A 25,672-nucleotide genomic window follows, 5' to 3' on the forward strand; every position below is an offset into this window, starting at 1 on the left:
AGACCTGAACACAACGAGAAATTGCTTTCAGCTTACAGGGAGTTGGGTTGTGGACTGACCACTCGCCTTCGGCTTGCTCTGTTGAAGATGAAACCAAGCTCTCACTGGAGCCAGCTACTCTGGGGCAAGGAAGGTGATGCGGAAGGAATCAATGCAGACTTTCAGCGGTGATGGGGACAGGGGGGCAAACAATGTTTATTGAATGTCTACAGTGCCGGGCCATTCTGCATGTGTGCTAGCCTTCAATACTCGACACACGCTATGGGGTAAGGATAATGGTACCTTATCACAGATAACAGATGCACTCCAGGTCACCCGGGGCAGTAGGTGGCAGGGTCCCACCCAGCACACAAGTATGTCTGACCAAAAGCCCATGCTTGTGAGTTCGCAATTCTAAGTCAAGCCAGTCCCTGAAATGAGGCTGAGAGAGTGGAGTCAGACCTTCGAGCGAAATCTACGTCTGGCCACACTTCTCCACAGGCAAGGAAGGACTGGCTACTTGGGATATGGGGCCACTACAGAGTGAAAATGCAAGAGCCCTTGTTCAAAGATTCTTAAGAATTTTTTTTAATTCTTTTAATGTTTACTCATTTTTGAGAGAGAGAGACAGACACACAGAGCACCTGCAGGGGAGGGGCAGAGAGAGAGGGAGACACAGAATCTGAAGCAGGCTCCGGGCTCTGGGCTGTCCTCACAGAACCTGACGTGGGGCTCGAACCCATGAACCGTGAGATCATGACCTGAGCCAAAGTCGGATGTTTAACTGACTGAGCCACCCAGGCTCCCCAATGTTTATTAAGAATTTTAAGACAGCAATAACAGAGGATTAACCAAAGACAGGAGACTTCTGAGCGCTGGGGCCTCGTTTAGCTGAACAGGTTGGATGCCCATGAAGTTGGTCCTGCTGCGCCGCATGCAAGGAATAACAAAAGAAAGAGTCTTGGAGCTGGGGACCAACTTGGAAAGAGAGTCCAGTGGCAGAAAAAATGGACCATGTGGTCCTCGGGAGCCTTACATCTCATCTCATCATGGGCCAGTTCATCACACACACACATACACACACACACACACACACACACACACACACACACACACGGAAGCCCATGCACACTGCCAGGGGGAAACTCACAGATCAAGACTGATAAAAATTACATGGCAAGGCCCTGGGGGCAATTGTAATCCTTTTTCTAATCTCAGGAAGATTCGAAATAGCATCCTGGTGACACAGCGAATGCGAGAACATCACCCCTATTGCAGCTGTCACTTGTATCTGCAATCGGGTGAATTATAGAGATTAGCCACATCCAAGAATTACTGCACTTTTTGCATGGTTCTGTGCATGGCCCTCTTAAGGTGGAATTCTCAAGTTCACTGTCAGAGTCTGGAGGAAGCTTAGGAAGTTCTGTGCTGCCACCCAGTGTTTGGAGCGCAGGCCCAGGAGAAACCGCTGAAGGCCCTGCAACATGCTGGCTCCGTAAGGGGCTGGAGCCTTCCAGAAGCTACCGAGAAGAGTGCTGTAAATCTCTCCTCGGCCCCAGGCAAGCTTGGTTTTGTGGTCACATTCCACATCCCATCAAAGGTATGAAAATGTACCCACATCCCACACGAAGTAAATTGGCATGTGACCGTCTAAGACTTGAGTTGGTTTGGAGTTGGTCGACATGCTAGGTTTTGCAGAAATTGATTTCTTTTGATTTCGCAATTTTGTTTTGAATGATGGATCCAGTGTGGGGCTTTAGGGGAAAGAGGAGCTCTTAGCCATCATCCTAAGTCCGAAAGCCTCTGAAAAGCTCCTAGAGCCTAGGCTCAGCGCCTTCAGGGCCTGCTGCCGTGGGAAGGCACGAAAACAGAGGAATAGCACAGAGGAAGAGGAAACCCGAGGAATATTAGACCTGATTACCTCTTGTTATTTCCTCTTGTGCTTGTTATTTCCACGTCAGATAGCAGCCTCGGTCTGCTGAATTTATCTAGAAGAGTCGTAGGCAAACCACAGCCAGGATCCGCTATACTCTAGTGCCAAGATTTCACTGTTAAAATAACAAAACCCAAAAAACCCTTGATCAGGTGTGCTGTCCAGTACAACTCCCACATACGGCCCCTGCCCTCCCACAACGATGGGTTTAGCTGCTAAAAGGCAAGCAGTCGACACCAAGCTTCAGGCTCTTGAATCCCTGAATCCCTCCGGAGGTATGTCAAGTGGCTTTTCTTTACACGAGACAGTGAATGGGAAAGCCCCCTGTGACAGAGACCCGACATGCAAATATCAGTCCCCTGCACCTCCCACCTGAACTCTGGTTAACAGGGTCAGCCAGCTCCCGGATATGAGAGCACGGGAGTGAGACCAGAGGAGGCAGAAATAACCAGCTTTGTATAAATGAGGGCAAAATGGGGCGCCTGGGTGGCGCAGTCGGTTAAGCGTCCGACTTCAGCCAGGTCACGATCTCGCGGTCTGTGAGTTCGAGCCCCGCGTCAGGCTCTGGGCTGATGGCTCGGAGCCTGGAGCCTGTTTCCGATTCTGTGTCTCCCTCTCTCTCTGCCCCTCCCCCGTTCATGCTCTGTCTCTCTCTGTCCCAAAAATGAATAAACGTTGAAAAAAAAAATTTAAATGAGGGCAAAATGCACCAAGAATGGAAGTGCCAAACCCAGTCTGGAAGAGGTCACAGTTCAGAGCCTAAACGGAGCTATTTTGGTCACCTTATGGACTGAACTCCTCGATCTGCACGCTCGTGGATTTAGGATTTCTATGGATTTAGCACGCAGTGGGGTTTATTCTGTGAAATAATCTTCTTCCTCTTTTTTTTTTTTTTTACCCCCTTTTATTACCTATTCTTTAAACTCTTAAATTGTATCTCCAACCACACTGGTCAAGACCCTATTTCCTCCATTAACTGTATGTGACTGCATTTTACTACAAGCTTGTATGAACCAGCCTATATGGAAGGATTACTGAATCACATGATTCAGAGCTGGCAGAACCATCATGAAGAGACTCTAGCTCCACTCAGATCTGGTACCTTCTTTATAGTATTCCCAGTGGGTGTTTTCTTAAGATTCTGCCTCAATGCTTACCCACTCAGCAAGGAATTTGTATCTTTCTGAAGCAGTCTGCTTCCTGTAAGTAAGGAAGAACTATACCTGAAAAATCGTTCTTCCTTTTCTTCCCCCTTTAAGACTTAAACCGAGCGATTCAGTGATGCTGAGCCTGAGAGTTGGCATTTGATACTTCTCTGCTACAGGACACCAGTGGGAGCACTACACGGCCTCCGGGGTCCCTAGAGTGAACTGGCGACATTTTATGGGGAGACAACACACACAACCAACCCTACCCTTCCCCTCCAAAGGCCTCCAAGGATCCCAGACTTTGGTGAAAGAAGCTGGTCTATTCACTCGAGGGACAATCAAGCATAGAAGACCTCTTTCTGGCACTTTTGTCATGGTCCCAGCCCACTCCGAGAACCTGGAACTCTCCTCTGGAGAAGTCAGCCAATGGCATTCTTAAAACCAGAATCCTGCAGAGACAGGATCCACACACTGGGTATGAAACTACCACTCCTGTGCCACGGTTGTTACTTGTGGTTTGAAATGTGGCTGGGTGGGTGTTTGTTCAAAGGCTGAAATCTCAGTCATGGGCTTCTGAAATCCAGAAGGAAAAACCATCCTAAACATGAAGGAAAGATCACTGTTGACTTTAAATTCTACACCACCTGCAAAAAAAAAAAAAAAAAAAAAAAAAAGAGGGAAGAAAATCAGCTGAGTTGCTGTGTCATTCAGGAGATGTGCTTCAGAGGGTAGACAGTGCTGTTTGGAATTCATCCATTTATGCATCCACTTGGGAGCTGGTGATCGCAGCCGACAAGCCCCTCAGCATGGTGCTAATATGCCAGGGATGCTAATGCCAGGGGATGAGCCAAGCAAGCCCAGATCCCTGACTTGTCTGAGTCTAAAGGGAAGGTAAAGGATGAAACAATTAAAAAAAACTCTTGAAGCCAAGTTTAAGGAGAAAGGATTCTTATGGAGGATGTCTCAGGCTACCTGCATTTACACACTTTACCCCACTTTATTGGCGATGGCCTGGGGAAGATTGTCCCTAAACCAAAAGCCCTCCCACACCCCATCCTACTACGCTTCAGCCAGCAGGGTCTGATTGTGGGCAGTGCTTTTACAGATTATGTGAATTTCCTATTGCTGCTGTAACAAATTATCACACACTTAGCGGCTCCATACAACAAAAATTTATTCTCTTACAGTTCTGGAAGTCAGAAGTCCCACTGGGCTAAAGTCAGAGTGCCAGCAGCCCAGCATTCCTTCTAGAAGTTCTACGGGAGAATTTATGTCCTTGCTTTTTGTCATTTCTAGAAGCCTCCTGCATTCCCTTGGCCCATGACCCCTTCCTCCATATTTGAAATCAGCTACATAACATCTTCAAATCTTAATGATTCTGACCTTCCTGCCTCCCTCTTACAAGGACCATAGTAATTACAATGGGCCCACCCAGATAATCCAGAATAATCTTTCCATCTCAGGATCCTTAACTGTAGCAGCAAAGTCTCTTTTGCCATGGAACGTCACATATTCACTAGTTTGGGGAATCAGAACATGGACATTCTGAGGAAGGGGTCTTTATTTTGCCTACCACATGTATCGTTTCTCCTCTGTCTTTTGGCACAAATAATCCATGTTCCTTATAGAAAAACTAGCAAATACAGAACAGTTTAAAATAAGAAGGTACAGAATGTAGCCAGTTTTAAAATATCTCCATTTGATGCCTCCAAGAAAAACAAAACTCTACCGAATACTCTCCAATGTGCTTTTTCACTTCACAGTAAAATGTCGTCACCCTCCCACATGGACAGTGCTCTAACGGTATCTATCAGCATCGTAACGACTGTACAATGTTCTATTATGATATCGTGTGATAATTTTTGAACATGTAGTTTGTTTCCAGTTTCCTGTACTTGCCAATGATGTTGTAACATTCTAGTTCACACGTATTTGTATGTTTTCCTGGCATTTTCTGAGGGTGGGTTTCCAGAAATGCAATTGCCCGGCCAATGGCTGTGGTTGCTTTTAAGCCTTGAAATACATACGGCCCAAGTGTGCAGGAAGTTAGTATCAATCCAGACTTCTACTCCACACGCTCAGAATCCTGGCCAGGATCAGACTGTAAATCCCTTACCAAATTGATAGACTGATTGAAGTCCCACAATTGTTTTAATGCATATTCCTATGATAGCCAGTAAGGTTGAATATTTTTCATATATTTTCTGCTTGACAGTTTTTTTGTCACTTGCCACCGTATGTCTTTTTTCTATACTAAAGGGCTTGCATTTTTCTTAATAAGTGTTGATAAAGCTGTACGTTAACCCTGTGTCACTCTGCCACGGATAATTTTCTCAGTTTAGTGCTTTTTCTTTTTTTAATTGAGTTTTTAATGCATAGAGCTTTTGCCTTCTTTTGGTAGTTAAATCGATCGGTCTTTCTCTCTCTCTCTTTTTTTTTTAAGCGCCCGCCTTTGGTTTCGTTTCATGCTTAGTGCCGTGGTTTTGCAGTGTCGTGGGCCTCGCCTCTCCTAATATTATATAAATATTCTCTAGTGGGGTTATTAATCCATCTTGATTGCTTGCCTGAAATGTATGCTCGTGTCTTTTGCTGGAAGAATTCTGTGAAGGCAGCCACTTGAAACACAAGGATGCAACTCCCTGCAGGGCTGGCATCAGGCTTTAAATAACGGGCATGTTCTGTGGCTGCATCCAAACGCTTGGCAGCAACATCTCTAATTGGGGTTGTACTTGAGGTCCTAATTCGTTGTGATTTTTAAACTAAGTAAAGAGCCTTCTGGAGAGAGAACCTACCGCCTCTTTCTATTCAGTTAAGAAACATATGACTCATCTTTTGCTTTTCATGGTGGAGCAGTTTAACTTTTCTGGTTTACTTCCCCTGCTCCGTTGGATCACTGAGGCGAGGGCAGAGATTTTATGATTTGGGGTCCAAGCTCCGTGGAGTTCTCAACTCGGGCTGTCCTGCTTTAGGCTACGGCCAAAGGGGATCAGGGAGTGAAGGGCTTAAGAGGATAGAACTTGAAGAGGCTACTGCAAAAGACCCAAGGACGACTGCCCACTGCTCAGGGGAAGCCATCTCTTTGTTCTTGCCTCACCTGGAGGGGTAGCTGTGGACTCATGCAGCCAGTGTCTCCTGCTGAGCCTGGGCTGATGCCAGATGGAAGCGGGACACCCAAGCTGGCATGGAGGGGATTCTACTTAGCAGGCAGGTCTCACTGTAATCTCGAGCTTGAAGACTTAGATGAAAGGACCTTCATTTTCCTGAAAATCACAATGAGTACCAGAACTTTCCGCCGAACAGCTTCCCCTCTCCCTAGGTCTGCAAAAGCACGTGGGAGTAGAGAACCCACCGAGGACAAAGCCCCACTGCTAAGGAGGTCCCTCATTAAGGTAGGAAAGTGGACCACACCTGCTTTCTAGTCCATTTACCCAGCAAGCAGTTGGAGGCCAACTTCCACGCCTTTGTTCACGCTGTTGCCCCTGCCTAGTATGCCTTCCCCTGCACCCACCTACTGAAATCATAATGGTCAAGGCCCAACTCAGAATCTGCCTCTAAGTTAAAGCCTTCCTCGATACCTCTCCAACCCTCCCTCCCTCCTTCCACTTCCTCCTCCTCCCCACCAACCCAGCAGTATCGCGGGGCGGCTTTGGGACGAAACGAATGTGGGTTTAAAATGACTCTCCTATCTAATCACTTCATACATGTAGAACCTTTGGAATGTTGACTTCACAGTTCTGAGCCTCAGTTTCTTCATCTGGAGGATGAAAAATGCCAACCTTCTTAAGGGGGTTGTTTTGCAGATTAAATGAGATCACACATAAAATGAATGACAGCAGGTCTCTGGCCTCCAGGTGCTTCTATTAATTGATTAAAACCATGACACAAGATAATATCACCATCACAAAAGGGACACAGAATGCTCCAGCCGTACGGAGAAATAAAAAGAGGTTTTGTCATCCTGAATGATCTGGACAAGTAAATGGAAGGGTGGGCATTAAGCCTCTTGAAGAAGGGGTAAAATCCACCAGGTAAAGCTGGCAGCCAAGGATGGAGGAGGGAAGTCAGGCTGTGTCCAGAGAACCAAAACAGCAAGCTTCAGCAGAGATATTTTTTTGAAAATAGAGTTAGTGACAACCCTGGAGTCAAAATAAAGTGAAAATAAGAGGGTTTTTTTCCTTAGTTTTAAACTTTCATGGGGCGCCTGGGTGGCGCAGTCGGTTAAGCGTCCGACTTCAGCCAGGTCACGATCTCGCGGTCCGTGAGTTCGAGCCCCGCATCAGACTCTGGGCTGATGGCTCAGAGCCTGGAGCCTGTTTCCGATTCTGTGTCTCCCTCTCTCTCTGCCCCTCCCCCGTTCATGCTCTGTCTCTCTCTGTCCCAAAAATAAATAAACGTTGGAAAAAAAAAAAAAAACAATGTCATGTCTAAACATGATATTTTCCCTTCATCTGCAATGTTCTCTAATGTTCCCTTCAGTTAAATTACCATCATCTTTCAAGGTTTAACAAAATTCTTACAAAACAATGACTAGTAGCTTGAATTTCCTGAGCATGGGCCGAATGCCAGTCACTATATTAAACAATTTGTAGGTATTATCTCTCTCCCATAACCGTACGATGCAGGTACATCAATTATGCCCATTTCACAGATGAGGAATTCAGATTCAGTAAGGCTTACCGATTTGCCAAGGTTTACCAGGTAATAAACAAACCCAGGGCGTCTGGCTCCAAAAATCAAACTTTACCTTCTCAGTTGTACTGTCGTTAACTAGTCTCTGGTATATTTGGAGGAAAAGCCACACGTCTTAATTTTTGAAGCTCTACGGTGCTTCTGGGAGCACCCCATTTGAGAACCTGCTGTATTCTGCAATGGGCGATAGCAAATATGGCCTCCTTGTTGACCACATGTGACTAACTGCTCTACCTCTTGGGTCTCAGTACCTCCCTTGCAGGGTGGGTGTAAAGGTTAAATTGGTGAAGCATGAGTAAAGTGTCTGTGTGCTGTTACCATTACGGTTACTACTGCTGTTGTTGTCGGTACTCCCCCTGAGCTCCAGTCTCTTCCTGAACCTATTCCCAATTTCCCTCTGTAAGTCCAAGGTCACTGGCACCACTCAGCTGTGGTGGTCTTTGTTTGAGGTGGTAGCCATCCCAGGAAAGCAGCATTTCACAGGGGCCTCGCTGGCGATGGAATGCCCCAGGGGGTTGAACACTTGGGGTGAGACGCCTGAGGGCCGTGCAGCAGATCCAGGAGAGGGGTCTGAGCCCCTATTCCCTTCCTGCTAACAATGCCAATGCCTCGCGTGCCCTTGGGGGGAGGGGAGCCGAGAGCTGGGCAGCGCGCTTGCAATTCAGCTTAAAGAGACAGTGTGGCGCAAGCAGAAGTTTCCCCCACATCAGCCAGCTCCTCCCCTTCCCCATCCAGAGCTGATGCGTCTGCTGTGGTCCCATTTGTGGCCTATTCCCAAGCAAGAGACCACCCTAAAGCACACCCTCTACCCAGCCTTTCCCTTGGATTTTACCACCAGCTGCTCCTGCCAAGGCTCGCTCCCGCGCTCGGCTTCCAGGAGGGGAAAGCATATGGACCGCGATTTGTTGCCAAAACTGATCAGAGAACAAAACTCCGTTCTCATACAAATTGCACAGTACCTGTTTCCTTCTCCTTGCCGACAATAAAAATGAAGCTCCTGCTCAGGGAGCTATCTTTCTTGAAGGAAGTATTTTTCATTCAGATCTAACTCCTCACTCAGTCATTTCTCACCTGCTCAAACACCCTGATCACCGGGGAAAAGGACTATAAATAACTAAAATGATAATTTTCTTAAGAACTGTGCTTTATACACAATAATATCCGGACCTTTCCACTGAAATCCGCTGATAATTTTAGAACTTTCCTTGCAGAGGTGGAAAAGGATCCACAGTATTTTTTAAATTTTAATTACTCACTGAATGAAATCTGAAAGTATTTAATTATTAGATTTATGCCTCAAGATAAGTTCAATGGTAATTACAGGATGTCTTTTTTTTTTTTCATTCTAATTCCAAATAATTAAATCCCAAACACACTGAATCACTATAATTATAATTACAATAAAGGTGTCTCATATTTGAAACCAAAGTTTGGCTTTTTGTGTCCCCTTTTTGCACCTCGCCGAAAGGGGGATGCTTTGGAAAGAAATCTGTCTCAGTCTAATGCTGCTTTAAAACAAAATAGAAAAACACAATGGTCTGCAGGAGCGGTTTTCCACTGCAATACTAGCAGGGAGAAGGCAGGCCCCAAGCTTCCAGCTTGCTTGAGCCAAGTAGGTACAGCGAGATCATCGGGCAGTCGAGGAAGAGAGTCTGAAAAATACTCCATCTCCCGGACTTCCATCTTGTCGATCGGTTTTGGGGTCACTTTTCTGAGCTCCCCTTCAGTTAAAGGTGAATGAATGAAGATGTGTGGGTTTGGGTAGGCACTCTTACAGGGAGGCACACACGGACTAGAAAATCTAAAGCAAGATCCGTAGAATAAGATCTAAGGAAGGCTTGGAAGGCATTTCACACTTGGACCAGGCAATGGTAATTAATTGAGAACGAACGTGCCTATCTTTTCCCTGTGTTGATGAGGCTGTTGAAAAACACTTGTTAGGATGGTTCAAGCAGCACAGGAACTGAGCTTAGCGTCCTGCACACATCTCCACGTTGTGCTTTGGGATTTGGGAAGTGGGAAGGTGGTGGTTTGTGGTTTCAAGGAGGAGTTGCAGGGTGGGGGTCCAGGAAGGAGAGGAGACGCGCGTCTTTAACAAGTAAATAAACCAAGCCCAGATGTCCTCCCCTGGCTGGTAGGCAGAAAGGGGAGCACTTGCTCATTGGAAAGCATTTAGAGGCCAGTGGGGTGAGGGCCTGCAAGGAGAGAAGCAAAAAGCCTATAAAGAGAAGGCCAGAGAGCAATCATAATACTTAGAAAAATGTCACATTAAAACCTCCAGCTGCCGGCGGCTGGAGGGAAAAAGAGTTCCAGACAATAGCTGAGGAAACAAGTTGAATCTTGTGTTCATTCCTGCGGTTAAAACAAGTCTGTACGACCACAAGGAAAATTCCATTCTCCTCCAACCTTAACTCCCTGCTTACCTGAGCTGTAGACACTTTTGTTGAAAGGGCCCTTGAAGTCAGAAGGTGCAACGCTTGCGAAGGCCCAGCGTCTCTTCCGCCCAGGATTTTCTCTCCTCTTGCACCCTCGCATCTTGCATATCAGCTCCTTTCCTCTGAGGGTCCCGGTCACCACCCTGACTAGGGCAAGAGGACTGAAGCAGGGTTCAGGAAAGAATGAATTCCCCTGCCACCCTCCCTGTCCCCACCACAGGCTATATTCATTTTCTAAGCCTTGAGAACCATGGATGGCCCATGAAATTATTCACTAATCGAATAAATGTTTGTCGAATGCCTGCTCGGTTTCAGGCTCCAGACGAGGCCTTTAGGGAGGATGACCAAGGTCAGGAGGCACAAGAAACATGAGCATCCTGCGCCTCTAACTGTTTGACAAACCAAGTGAAGCTTGGACCTTGCAAACATTGAACATCACCTTTTCCCTTCCTTCTTTGGGGTTTTTGTGGGTCCAGCCGGCAAGTGACCTGTCTGCTGGAGTCATTCCAGCCAAGTAACCCCCTCCCTCCCCAATAATTCCATCATCTCCTTTTTATCCCTCTGAGACAAGCCTAGGTCACCTTGCTCTGGTAACTCTCCTATTGGAAGAAGGATATTATCAATAATTGTCCTAGGTCCAGAGGCAGGTAGAAGGCAATTCCTGATTCAGGGAGGTCTGTTTAGCATACCCAGGAGAGGGAGAATCCACTTCAGAGAAACATGGATGGTGGGATCCAACATGTCTCCCAAGTGAGAAAATACAGGAAATAATCGAATACTATAGGAAGGAGGCAAGGTTAGCAGACTGTGGTACTTAACGGAGACTATAGCTCATTTACAGTCAAACTAGAAGATCTGTGGCTTGCCATGGCTTCTGTTGCTTGTCTTTACAAAGCGTTCAGTAAACTTCAATATGTGTTTAGTAATATATAAAGAGAGCTGTGGGTACTGGTCAGTGCCCTCAGGGAGCTTGTTGTAGTGGTAAGATTACAATTTTAATAACCAGTTCTCCAGAGGGGAGGAGAAAGCCCTATTTTCTAGCTTTTGCCAATGTCTATGGTATAAATACTCCCACAGTGGTTGACTTTAAGGTACCAGCATGAGGAGTCCGGAGGAAATGCCTACAATCAGCTTGTGCTGGTTACTATGAACTAACTCCAGAACACCAAAGGCTTATACTCTAATCCTCTCATACAGAGAAACACAGGGCACATTGGCAAAATCTTCTGATCACTTGACCGATTGGCATCGGATAGAAAATCTTTAGCCAAGACCCAGAGGGGAGCATGAGTTAGGGAGAGCAGGAAAAAATGACCACATCTCTAAACTGGAGACTGAGAACAGTATCTCTGTTTCCCCTTCTGGTCCCTCGGAAGCACGGAGCACCGCGGGCTGTTAGAGCAGGCAAAGACCGTGCGGATAATCAAGACCAATCCCCTCATCCAGGCCCTTCCAGAAGGGGACCTGGATCGTGTAGGCATGGGGTGATTTAGATAGGCTCTGCTTCAGACACACTTTCGTGGACAGTTTAGGACTGGGGTATCGAGCAGGAACCTAATAAACTAGGTTATTAAAGAAGAAAAACACTCAGAATCCTCTGGGGCACTCTGAGAACCCATAGAGGACAAGTAACAGGCTCTACAACTCGTGGAAAGTGGATGCAGGTGCCACCAGCTTGAAACCACAGACTCTGACTCTGTCTGAATTTGTTATTCGGTGACATGCCCCGGACAACCCTCTCTGGCACCACAAAAACAAACCCGTCAGGCTCTGGCCGCCTTAGCTTTTGAATCATTGGTGAGGAATAAGCTCTGTCTAGGAAGGAAAAAAAAAAAAATACATTCCCATGTGCAGAACCCCAGCAAGAATTTTCTAGGCTGCATCTCTTGGGCAAATGTAATGGGACAGCAAAGTCTTTGGTGCTGAGGGAGCTCCAGCTCCTTCCTGCCTGTAATTCATGATCCCTGAGACAATTGTGAGCAATGAAAAGGCGTAAGTCAAAGGAACATCGAGTAGAGCGAGATTTAGGAAAATAACACATTACATTTAAATATCCATATATATTTAATCTGTGTTTAATAATGCAAAGAATACATTAGTCAAGGCTTAGGCAGATTCCACGTTGACGTTAGCTACAGAACAGCCTGGGCCTCTGAAGTTTTCCAGCCTTGGCGCCACGGGAATGAAAACTTCTGGAGGAATGGAGCGTGTCATTGCAAACCTGGGGCACTGCAAAAATGCAAATGTTGGGATTGTGGAGGTCACCACAAAGTCGGGCTTGCTGCAAAGAATAGAACATAGGGTGAGCTAAAGAAAGCCAAGCTCCAGTCCCTAGGCAGACTGACTTCATCTGCCACCCTCTGCAAGGCAGGGCAGGGAGCAGAAGGTAATATCGTGGAGGGACAGAGGGACCAGGATTGCTATTCCCGTTGTTATTTTAGCTCAGCTCTCTTCTCCTGTCCTCGGGCTTTAATTCTAGACTACCAGATGGGGAATGGCTGCCTGGGCCCCAGGGGAAAGTCAGAACATGTCTCCAGGGGGCAATTCCCCAGACTCCGAGGCTCTTACTGCCATCTGGAGGGTGAGTGTACTCAAGGATGAAGGAGTCACAAGCATGCCCAGCCTTTAGCGTAATCAGGCTTCTCCAAAAGCTGGAAAGGGAACCAGTGGGGACACAATGCAGTATACGCCAAGGGGCATCTAGGACCTGGAGAGAAGTAAGAGTCTGGACAGCCAAGAAGTAGAAGAAATCCCCCTGCTTTGATTCACTGTCACGCAATGTAACAATCAGGAAGCCCCAAGTGCTTTGAGCTTCTTGCACTATGGGCAGCTCATTCCCTAGACTCTAGAATCTCTCTCTAGGCTCTAATGAACTCACAGTCCCAATAAGGCGGTTTCAAGAACAAAGTTGCAACGAGAAAGTATCTCAAAGACTATCAAACCCCACCTCCTAAATTTTACGGAGAAGAAGACTGAAGCCCGTAGAGGCAATGCAAATCATCCAAGGTTGGCCAATGGTCACAGCTCTCTCACTCCAAGGATCTATCCACATACAACACTGCCCCTCCTATTAAGCACTACATTCAGTTTTGACGGTCTGTAGTAAAGGAAGGCAAACCTGCATTAAATACCAGGCATGGTGCTAAAAGCTTGAATATATATTATCTCCAAAAGAGTAAACACTAGTCTAGCTCAATAAAAGTTTACCATCATATAGAAAACTTGGCTGTAATTCTGGCTCTGTTATTTTTCAACTGTATGATGTTGGATTCGTCATGGCACTTCTCCAGGTGTCATTCTGCCTCTGGCACCTAGTGTGACCATCTCCCTGGTTTGTATAACCTCCATATGTCATCCACTGAATCACAGAATCAGTGCTAGTCCAGTCCAAAGCACAAAAGAAGAGACGGGGCAAAAGAAACTTAGATGGGGAAGTGAATGAATGTGCCTCTCACAAATTCACAAATGCCCGAGGGAAGCAGAACGGTGATCAGGTTCAGATATGACCCAACCTATATTCTTGAGTGAGTGCTAAAACACCCCAGTTTCCCCACTTGCACTTGGAAAATGCTTGTCCCAACTCCATTCCCTGTAAGAGTCATTCCCTGAGTAGACACCGTCCAAGTTATTCCCGGAAAAAGATGGTGGGGGATGCAAGGACCACCTCCCTAGTTGGTTTCAACCTTCCTTGCAAGAACCGAGTCCCTAAGGATTCAAATTATCTGGAATTTCCTCATCCCACCCAGGACTCCTCCCTTGGAGGGAAAGCCAAATTACCTTTTAGTGTCTTTTCAGGTTAAGCCTAACGTGGAGAAGCATGCTCATTCTGGCAGTTGGCACTTGGAAAAAACATGAGCTGTGACTCACCAGTCATTTTGAGCCAAGTATTTTGAATTTGCTCAGGACAGGAAAACGGCCAGGGGGGTGGGCAGGGGAGGAGAGGGGAGGACCCACGTAGTTGATGGCTAACAACTAACCAACTCTGTTCCAAAAAGGCAAGTACAGGGGAGACTCTCAGAACATATGCTTCTGTTCTTGTTGTTTCGCTGCCAGGAGCCTCCTAAATCATTGTGAAATGGCTGCTTTCTGCCTGCCTCGATCATGTATTATGGGGCATTAATAAATAATGGGAGGTTGTAGGACCAAAAGGCGGGAAAACCCAAAGGGAAGGTGATGGAGAGGCATAATTTAACAAGTAAATGAAAGAAGCTATTAAATCATAGTTAAATTATGCTGGCACTGGAAAAAAAGGGGGGGGGATTTCTCACTGCAAAATGCTTTCAATAAAATATGAAATTTCTCTCCTGGCTGACAGAGGCATCTTCCAATCATAAGGATAGAAGTCTGTGACCTGTGGCTCCCATTAGATACTGAGCTCAGGCAAGGGCCCTGAGGAGGGAGAGTTTCAAGGTGTTTCTCAGTCCATATTTTTCCTAGGATGGTTCCACATTCACCATTTGAATACCCATCTATGATCTGCCTCTTGCTGGTGGCCCCGGTAGCCAGTTCATTAATTTTATGCCCACCTTTCCATTGACTCCTTTTGGCATACTTTGGGGTTCCCACCCTGGAGGAGGGGAAATACCAAAGTTGTGACTTAAAAATAACTTATGTCATGTACAGTTTTATGCTTTCTCAGGTACCATTGTATTTATTAACTATTTGACATTTATGATAACACTGTCAGGTAGGAGATCAACTCTTTGGGTGGGAAAGCCATGTCTTATTCCTATTGGTATGCCCAGAACCCAGAAAAGTGCACATTTAAAAAACACTGAATTTGATGGATGGATGAATGGATGGATGGATGGATGGATGCATTCATGCATGCCTGGGGAGGTGAATGAATGAATGAACTCCCATCTTGGAACTGAGAGGCTCAGAGAGGTTAAGTGACTTGTCCAAGACTGAACTAGATAGTGTGGCAGTTAAAACTACCAGAAAGGCTTTCAGAATCTCAACCTGTGCTCTTTCAACACAACATGTTGTCTCTCTTCAAGGTCACACAGTAAACTAGATCAAAGCCAGTATATGGGACCCCTGTAAGTTCACACAAGCAAAAAGCAGACACATTTTTTTTCTCTGTTGGGATTGTGTTTTCAACTGTGGCAAAGACTGTTGCTGAGCATCTGAAGGACTTTGAGGGTCTCTGTATCTAAAGGAAGTTTCTGGAATCCTCTGGCAGAAGATCCACACAGAAGCCAGGCGTTCACAGTAAGTCTGTCCCTTTCCTTGTTTCCAGGGACGTGTGCTGTGGTCTTGGCAGGAAAACCTGCTGCCATTCAATTTCTCAAACATGCTTGGGCCCCAAGCCCCACTGGGAGAAGCCTGTGTATGGACATGCCAGGGGAATAAAGTCACAGCAAAGTAGATTTGTTTGGACAGGCAGGCTTAGTGGTCTGACAGGATGTGCAAGATACCCACACTACTCTGCATTTTAAGAAGGCGCTACCTGGCAAACATATCAAAAAGCTAGGGGATAAATCTCTCCAGGCTCCCTGAATGCTCAGGAGTACAGAGGTTTTTTTCAAACGTCTCTCAGGACAGTGAGGCACCTCTGAACCTCTTTACAGACAGTGGCAGCTCAACCAGACTACGCGTGCTTAGAAGAATCAGCAGACCGGGAGAGAAGATCAGAAGTTCACTTTAGCAGCCCGCATTCGCTAGCAGGAAGAGATTCTGCGGTAGGCTTTGGGAATGAGCGAGTACCAGGATCCACCAGTTAACAATTTGCTCCCCATGCAGTGTTACGCAAGTTATCGAACCTCTTTGAGCCTCAATTTCCTCCTCCTTTAAATGGGAATATTTGAACCCGCCAGGTCAATTATATTGGATTCGGCTACAAGTGACACCCTAAAACCCCAAGTGCCTTAAACAAGATGCAAAAGAGAAAAAAGTGATTCAGATGCAAGCAATTTGCCACTGGTACGATGGTTCCACAACCCATCCAGAATGCAGGCTCCTTTCATCAGGTTGCTCTACCTTTCTGTAACACATATTTAACACCACACACTTCAAGATGGCTTTGCAAGCTCCAGGGACTTTGTTCAAAGTTCAGCCGTTAGGCAGAAGGGGAATGCACTATGCCTCTTTTAAGCCTCTTAGGGGATGCCTGGGTGGTTCAGTCGGCTGAGCATCCCAATTCTTGATTTTGGCTCAGGTCACGACCTCATGGTTCATGAGTTCGAACCCCATGTTGGGCTCTGCACAGTGTGGAGCCTGCTTGGGATTTTTTCTCTCCCTCTCTCTCTCTGCCCCTCCCCTGCTCTCTCTCTCTCTCTCTCTCTCTCTCAAAGTAAATAAACTTTAAAAAAAAAAAAAAAAGGATATTTCTTGAAAGTTCTACATAACCCTCCCTCTCGTAGTCCGTTGGCCAGAACTTAGTCATCTGGCCACATCTCCATGCAAAGCGGGGCTGGAAGATCTCATTTTTATTCCTAGTGTCCACGTACCCAGATGAAACTCAGAGGTTCCGCTGCTTATTAAAATTGGGGGCATGAGTATTGGGGGATTGTCAATATAGCCTCTCATGTCTCATTTGCAGGATAAATGCGAATGACTGCTATGGTTAAGGCTGACATACCTCTACCCAGGAACAGATTTCTGTGGAAATCTTGGCAATGCCTGACTTACTTGACTTCATCCCGGAGACACCGTGTAATCCCATCTGTTTCCTCGCTGAGATCAAAGTGAAGGTCCCGATAAAGTCAAATAGTGAATTTGGAGAGAATCTGCAGGGAGAAATGAAGATGAGTAAAGTGCTGTTAACTAGGACCCATGCAGGTAAGATCATAGAAATGGTGAAGTTTTCAGCTAGAAGACAGGTGACTTCCAAGTTGCCATGTCTGTTTTCTTAGTCATGGAGGCCAAAGTGCTTCCCTCCACCGACTGCAAGAGCAAAGAAAAAGATAGGAAACAAAGTGAAAGTGGGGTGATAGCTGGGGTTCTCGTGTATATAGGTTTTCAAGCAGGGAAACAGATGGGGGATGTAGAGAGGGTATTGTCAATTTAAAGATCTGTCTTATTGGCACTTTGTGGATAGCCTATAAGTATTTCTGGGGTGGAAGAAGAAATGGTGATCTTGCTGGATGACTATGGATATGAAGACTGTATCAGTCAGGGTTCTCCAGAGAAACACAGCCAATAGGATATATATATATATATATATATATATATATATATATGTAATGTGTATATACATATATACATATATTCATATATATATGTAATGTGTATATACATATATACATATATTCATATATATATATATATATATATATATATATATGAAACACACAGAGAGAGAGACAGAGATGCATTTACGGTAAGGAGTTGGCTCATCAAGTTGTGGAGGCTCCCAAGTACAAATTCCACAGGGTAGGTCTGCGGCTGGAGATCCAGGGAAGAGTTGTGTTGTACTTTGAGTCCAAAGGCCATCTGCCACTGCTTGGAGAATTCTCTGTTCCTCAGGAGAAGTCAGCCTTTTTCTTAAGATATTCAACTGATGAGATAAGGCCCACATATACTCCACATTATGGAGTATGATCTGCTTTACTCAAAGTCTACTGACTAATGTTGCTCTCCTCAGTGTGCTTGGGTGGCTCAGTCTGTTAAGCACCCGACTTCAGCTCGGGTCATGATTTCACAATTCATGAGTTTGAGCCCCATGTTAGGCTCTCTGCCATCAGTGCAGAGCCCGCTTCAGATTCTCTCTCTCTCTCTCTCTCTCTCAAAAATAAATAACATTTTTAAAAAGAAGAAATGCTGATCTCTTCTAGAAAATACCTTCACGGCACCATCCAGATATGTCTGAGCAAATATCTGTGTACCATGGTTTAGCCAAATTGACGTATAAAATTTACCATCACGAAGACCTTCAGAGTCTTGCCCAACAATAGAATGATATTCATGGAGAGACCTCTTTTTGCCATTGGGTTTTCTTTGCTTAAAAAGTCTCTATTGGACAGATTGCTCAAACAAATACTTGGAAATATTTTGAACACTAAAAGAAATGCATTATTGAAGGACTTAGGCTCAAGGAACAGGTAATGAATTTTCATTTCAGAGTCAAAAAATATTTTTTTTAAAAGCAAGAAGAGGGCACGTTGGGCCTTCATACTGGATAGCATGGAACAGATGGAAATGAGAAGAAAATGATTCAAACCACAGGAAATGGCTGATGGAGAATGCTGACAGATAAAAAAAAAAAAAAAAAACCTGCTATTGACTAAAGCGGTAGATGGATATTTCATAGGAATTAGTTGAGTTTTTGTCCTCATTGCTCCCAATAGAACCAAGGTAATAGGGAGAAGAGTGAGTGAATGAATATGTTGAGCGTGTGTGTATGTGTTTATATGTGAGACATAAATAGAATGGAAAGGAATAGGGAGGAGAAGGGCAAGAATATAAATATTTAAGAAAGCTCTATTTTATTGAAGTAAAGAATAACCTCTGGAACTGTCCACCTTGACTTCACATGATGAGCAAAGAAGAGGAGAAGCTATGGGTGATTTTAGGGATGGTCTGAAGATGCCTATCATCTCCCTTCTCTTCTGGTAATAGCTCTTGGAAGACCCACCAGCCATCACATTGTTTGGGGTTGTAGGACTGGATGGGCTGGCATATGCAGCAGATGTCAGCCCTTGACAGGGCTGTTAGGGTCCTGAAGGATTCCTTTAGCACACATCCAAGTCCTGAGCAAGATCCAGGATGACTCCTCTAAAACTTGGGCATGATCTTCCCTTACTCAGCTCAGAAGGCTCCAGAGATTTCATGGCCAGATGATTTCAGTGCTGGCGTCTTTGACCCTCACATCATGGCCCTAACTTTCCTTTCTGGCCTTGTCTACCACTATGTCCCTGCCCAGGTCCAGCACTCGAGCCAAGCCTTCTTAGACTGGCTCCCTGAATCTTTTCAATGTGTGCCCGCCTCTGTGGTTTTCCTTGTGATGTGTCTCCTCAGCCTGGAATTCTTTTCCCACCCCTCAGCCCATCCATAGAGTTTTCCAAACTCAGTCCCATGCTGCCTTCATCAAGAAGTCCTTTCTTTTTCATTACAATTGCAAGAAGAATGAATTTATTATAAAAATGTTTCTTTATGCCAGGAGAGTATAAAGTAGGAGATTTCTCCATGCCTTACATCCATCACCACTATCAAGAACAACAACCCGGCACGTCCCCAGTGCCAGGCGTAAGAGTTGTGATTAGTTTGGTGACCAACTAAAGCTCTCTCATACCCCCATTTAGATAAGTGGAGAAGGTCTCTCCAATCTCTGAAGTGCCCTGGTACTTGTTATCCCTCTTACAATACTTTATCTTGTTCTGCACTATGTTATATGTAAATTTATCTCTTTTTTAATGTTTATCTATTGTTTATTTTGAGAGGCAGAGAGATGAGGTCTTGTGGGTGAGAGTGGGGAAAGGGCAGAGAGAGACGAGATAGAGCACCCCAAGCAAGCTCCACGCTGTGAGCACAGAGCCCAACGCGGGGCTCAAACTCACCCACCGTGAGATCATGGCCTGAGCCGAAATCAGGAGACAGATGCTTAACTGGCTGAGCCACCCAGGCACCCAATGTGTAAACTTCTATTAATTGATCTCCACACTTGCCTTTCTTCACTAAAATGTAACTTATGTGAAGATCATTTATAGATATATTAATCTAGATTCCCTCAACACAGAGATTAAGACAATTGCCTCCATATTTGGTTTAGCTCATCAAACTTCTATGAGCACCTATGCTGAGCCTTGTTCAGCCAGGGACCAAGGAGGAGACAAACAAGCAAACAAAACCCACACAACCCAGCCTTTCAGGAACCTGCAGTTTAAGTGATCTCTCTATCCCACTGAAAAACAAAGAAAAAAAAATGTTTTCAGAATTGTTAGATACTAACTACCCAGAAGCAATAGATCCTGGCTCTGTGGAGGTGACATTCATGTGAGCAAAAAATTGCTTACCAAAAATATTTAAGAGCACTTCAAAGCAATCATCAAATATGGGCAAACGAGAGTGAGCTCAAAATGAGGGAGGGGCAGGGAATGGGAAGGAGCGCCGGTAGAAAGGGGGTTAACACTGAAGGCTTTTGCAAAGCTCTCTAGAGGAGTTTGACTGAAGCTAGTAGTTGGAGCACCTGGGATGTTATTTATGATGCATTGAAGGCTGTCAACAGCATTCTTCCGGAGAATTCCGCCTGCAAGGGGGAAGTCATTAAAAGGAGAGGCACTGCCACACTGGAATGGATAAAGCCTTCCAGCTTCTGGTTTAATCCCTCTGACCCTGTAGATGAATGTCTTCTTCTGTTGATCTTTCCTGGGCTGCAGTCATAGACTATTATTTATATTTTCAGCCAGCGTAGCATACATAGTGAAGAGGCTCTGACACCAGAAAGACCAGGGATCAAATGCCAACACTGACACATCTTCACTGGGGGCCAGAGCACTGAGAGCCCAAATTTCCTCATCTGCAAAGTGGGAATAACAGCACGTAACTCCTCCGGCTTTTGTGAGGATGAAACTTAACGGCATCTGTGAACTGATCTAGCGCCAGTGATGTGGCACAGAGCAAGTGTTCAAAGAATAGGAGCTGTTTCTATTGTTAGACCCGTTACCTCTCGCTAGAGCATCATCGTTTTCACAAGGGGGAGAGCCCGTCCTCCGCTGCTCCCACAGCTTAGCCAGGTACCCATACGCTAAGAGCCTTCATTGACCTCTGCCCCATTTCCTGCCTGGGACTGGAAGAACTCTGCTCCCAGAAGAGATGCAAATACAGAAGGTCCTACAGCAGCTCGTCACCAATGAAGCCAGCAAGTGGGAGGGATGGGCAGAAGGTATGCTACGCAGATCTACCAGATGGTTTAAAAGCCCAGGTAGGGATGAAAATCGAGTATGGGTATAAGCAAGATTGTGAATGACCAGAGGACCTTTCCCATTAGGCTGTGCAGGAGCTTGGAATGCCTTGGCCAAATCCCAGGGGGGGTTTCTTAGGTGTTTTTCAAGACAGGGTTGAATATGCAAAGGGAGAGTTTACATTTTGCTCCGTGGAAAGAAGATATTCTTGTAAAATATGGCATCTTGCGCAAGAGGCCAAAGCTATAGCTCATGAGAAAATATGGCGATGGGACAATGATCTGAAATCTTGAGAGAACTAAGCTCAACCCTTTGCACTGACCCCAAGGAGAGGGAAATTCCCACCAAAGAAGAGATGAATACAGATGATTTGTTCCACTTTTCTTGGGCCTTACAAATGCGCATTTTCATACCAAATCTCGCTCTATGTACTATACACAAGATCAAACTTAGGGAAGATGAGACCAATATTGAAGCTCTGTCTGAGATTTCATCGCTTTAATGCCTTTCTCCTTTCCTTTAGTGGTAGAAATAGAGCTAATCTCTGTCTTTCAAATAGTTAGGTTTGTATTTTTTGATCGGGGAGAATTAAATTAAATTAGACAGGTCTGGAGTGGTTTTTAGAACCATTAAGTTTGGCATAATGGACATACCTAGATAAAACATTTACATAAGGAAATCAAACTGGACTTATTTTTTTTTATCCAGTGTTCTGACCTCTATTGGAGTTGTGACAAGCAGAATTTAGCTGAATATTTCTCAAGATGGTACATATAACAAAAAATGTATCCCCTAAGATACCTATGTAAATCAACATTTCCCTTTGCTTAAAGGAAAAAAAAAAACTACAGAGAGAGAGAGAGAGAGAGAGAGAGAGAGAGAAATCTTTTCAAATATTTATAGGCATATTTTCCATTTGGGTCCTTATTTGAATTTTATTCTCATTTAGAATACAATTCTGACAACTCCATCATTTATGTCAGCCCTGGCAATATTCCATGAAAAAACACCAATATAACACAAAATCTAGATGCAAAGAGGATTATGGTGTCATATTAAAAGAAGGAAAAGGAGCATTAAAATAAGAGACTTATCTGAAATGATCAGAAATGAAATTCTCTTTGGGATGAAATGGTCTTCCAGAAATGCAGCCATTTAACATAAGATTAAAATGATATTTTATAAGAACGAAAGCAGAATACAAACTGTCTTTCCCTGAATGAACTTAAATTTGCATACAATGAAGGGTAAATGCAAAAGAGGGCATATTTTAGGCTACTAGACTCCAGCTTCTTCACTTTGCTCAGCAATTTCTCTGCACGTGCTCCCACATCGAAGCCATCAGGAGTCCGTAGGAATGAGGCAAATTCTAGGGTCCCATCATATCCGAATCAGAATGTATACAGGGGAGGGGGAGAGTTTGCATTTTATACAAGCCTCCCGGTAATGCTAAAACCCACTGGCGTTTGAGAACCTCTGGTCTGCCAGGTCTCCAGGAAGTACAGGAGGTCCAGGACAGAATTCTGAGCCTGTTTTATAGCCCAAGAACCACCAAATCTATTCAACCGTCCTGAGTTTGAACCCTTCCTATCTCTTAACAGAGTGAGCGTAAACAAGTCCCTCAACCTCCCTAGGCCTCAATTTCCTCATTGGTAAAATGGGATCACTTGTTTCAAAGGTTGCCTTGAGCGTTGGGGAGGTGACAGTCTTCTATAAAAGCAGTGCATGATCACTGCATGATCAACTGCTACCATCATTGTTTCTATGTGACCAAGACCATGATAATAAAAGACTAGTTTGCTTAACTAGCAACATTGCCACCGTTAAGATTAGGAGTACAAGGACTATAAGCTAAAGAGGCCAGAAAATAACTAGCTGGTACAATTCTGCATGATCATCAAATACTTATCAAGAGTAAGTATGAGTCAGTTGGCTGGCACATTTGGCGTTGTAAAATTATCGATGGGAATGACAAGGGAGGATTAGGGTGAGAGAAAGCCACGGTGATGTGTGAATGACCAGACCAATGTGTGGCTACGGGAAGCGTGTGGTTTTGTTTCTCAGAGGCATCTGGAAGATGAGGATTACAGGCAGGTGACTGTCTTTGTAGAAGATCTGGAGACTGAAATCAGGGAGGAAAAAGGAAGTTTCCAAAGACTTGTGTTCAAAGGCTTGTAAAGCTTTCCAAAGTTTCCAAAGACAGATAAACCTTATCTGGATAGAGGAAGGTGAGGCAGAAATGCCATTTAGAAATCACAGCAAGGAAACAAGGAAGAATTCTGAGATTACAGTTGATTTCCAACTCTGCGGCAAATCATCAGGATGTCAAAATGGATGGAATTTTAAAATATTTCCCTGACTATAGATGATGCAAGTTTAGCTACTGAAAACCACAGCCCTGTCCTCCTGGTAGGTTTGTTGTGTGTGCGGTGGGGAAAGGGAGGCAGGACGGAGAGGAGGACAGGAAGCTGCTGTACTCCTGGAACGGGGACTGGAAACACCAGGACCAAAAGTAGCTGCATGCCAAACAGGGCAGAGCTCTGGCTTCCTTTGTGTCAAGTTCTTGGAGTGTAAATTTAAACTTCTGGGGGTCTCTCCCCTCAAAGTCCAGATAAATTGATGGTCTTCCTGGGAGTTCTATGCCGTGCCTAGCTTTTTCTCATTCTGTTCCCCTGGATGGGAATACCCTTCCTTGCCCCTTTCTCTGACCTTTAAAGTCGTAATTATTCCAAGTGTGGTAAGGACTGAGTCAAAGTATCAGCTTGGCCACCACCACCCCCCCATCATTATATCCATCACTCCCTTCTCTCTGACCCGTGTGAGTGTTAGGTATCTACCTATGGGTCTACATGGAGGAGGTTCTTTGAGGTCAAATACTGCATCTAAGACCCTATGTGTCTCTCTAGATACCTTCTTCCATATAGTAAGGATGCTCAAAACACATGTGAATAGTATTACTTCATCCTCTACCTTTGCTGGGCCTTGAGATGTTGTCCACCCTGAACTTATAAAACCCCATACAGCAGCCCCAACAGAGGAAAGATAGCCGTGGCATTCTCTGCTCATTACAGCAGGATTTAAAGAAGGCTACTTTCAGCCAGTAAGTCAAGGGATCACGGTAAAAGGCTGTCTTGAACCAAAGACCTGTACCAGAAGGGATCATCTATTATTAAAGGCTAAGGCCCTGGGACCCCTATCTGGCCTCTCTCTGCCATCAGACCTGCCCTTTTGCACACAGTTGCATAGGGACAGGATGCCACATCTCAGTGTGCCTTGGGAGATCTGACCTCTCCATAGAGCTCTCTCTATTGGTTGCCTGTTGAAGGGGGCTCCCTACTAACTATGCCATAACACAGATCAAATCAAGATTAAAAGATGCCAGGTGCCTGAACACGGCTCCTTTGGACTCCAGGAGGAGTCAATCAGGTGTAACTCCAGTTCGTACGCTTATTTTTAATGAGGGCTTGGCTTTGAACATCCTAGTGAGTGAGTCCATATTCATAGGATATTCTCAAGCAGGGAAATGCAAGTCTAGCTTCTGTTCTCAAAGGACTCCGAGACTGTCTTCCCTGGAAGGGAATTTAATATCACCCAATACAACATCATTTCCGGAAGTAACTGGAGTCAGAGAGGGGAAGGGACTTCCCCAAAGGTACCCAATCTATGACGGGCAAAGGTGGGGTTACAGCGCTATAGTTTTTCAACCTCCCCTGCAAAGCCCTCCAGTGTAAGGAAAGCGACACTTCCGTTTCCTTTGATAAAGTATCACAGAGCTTCATACCCACCCCTACCAGAGAGTGTCTTCCCACTTGCCCACTTGGTATTTACAAGTGGGTCGAGAAAATCCCCTCCGTGAGAATGTAGTGAGGGGACAGCTCACTTAAACAAGTTCAACGCTCAGCTTGTCCCCCCCGAGTGAAGTGCTATACCTTCCCGCTTCGTCCGCACACAGCATCCCCCCCTTGCACCACCTGCCCGTCTTCACACAGCCCCTTCTCAGACAACACTTTGCCGACGTCCCTGTCCCCATCGCGCTCCGCACCTGCGCGTTTCTGGCTTTCCATCTCCGCGGTCATTATTGTGACCTGTCCTTCTCTGTCCTGTTCTCTTAGGCACCTTCAGCACCTGCAAGGCTGCCTCCTGTACGGGGCTGGTGCTTGGTTGTTCCCTATTGTGTAAGGGAGCGACTAAATGAAAAGAGATCAGTTGAACTCTGGCTGTCCTTTACAGAAAACCAGAAGTAGCCTGCACGCGGAGGGAGGAAGAAGATGATCTTTGACACCGGCTGGTGAAGTCTAGGATCCACGCTAAGGGCCACATGCTCTTAGTTAACTACAAGTCAAGAGGAGAAAGAAGACGACGTTGGGCCACGTGTTTGGAGCAAATTGTCCGACTTATTCAAAGAGCTGGCGTGGAATTTTCACGCAGCGGTGATACGCCATCATTGGCACTGCACGCGCCCACGCTGGGAGTGTGCATGCCCACGTACGCTCACTCACACCCTCCCATCTGCTCCTATTAGACGCTCCCACAAAATCTCTCACGATGTTGATAAGTTGCTCAAGGGAATCTACCTATCCGTGGAATCCAAGATGGAAGAGAGGCTGGTCTCTTCTTGGGAAAGATAAAAGAGTCCAGAAATGA

General features: G+C 45.3%; 1 long non-coding RNA gene across 1 annotated transcript in view; it reads right to left on the reverse strand.

The window, feature by feature from the left end:
- Positions 1–754: 754 nt before the first annotated feature.
- Positions 755–25,672, reverse strand: part of LOC123584814 — a 34,364-nt gene continuing 9,446 nt past the window's right edge. The window contains exons 4-6 of the long non-coding RNA XR_006705689.1: positions 10,173–10,327; positions 3,327–3,704; positions 755–2,027 (exon numbers count right to left, since the gene is read on the reverse strand). This is a non-coding gene — a long non-coding RNA (uncharacterized LOC123584814). The remainder of the gene's footprint in view (positions 2,028–3,326; positions 3,705–10,172; positions 10,328–25,672) is intronic.

Source organism: Leopardus geoffroyi, chromosome C3 (genome assembly GCF_018350155.1).
Source record: "Leopardus geoffroyi isolate Oge1 chromosome C3, O.geoffroyi_Oge1_pat1.0, whole genome shotgun sequence".
Lineage (NCBI taxonomy): Eukaryota > Metazoa > Chordata > Mammalia > Carnivora > Felidae > Leopardus > Leopardus geoffroyi.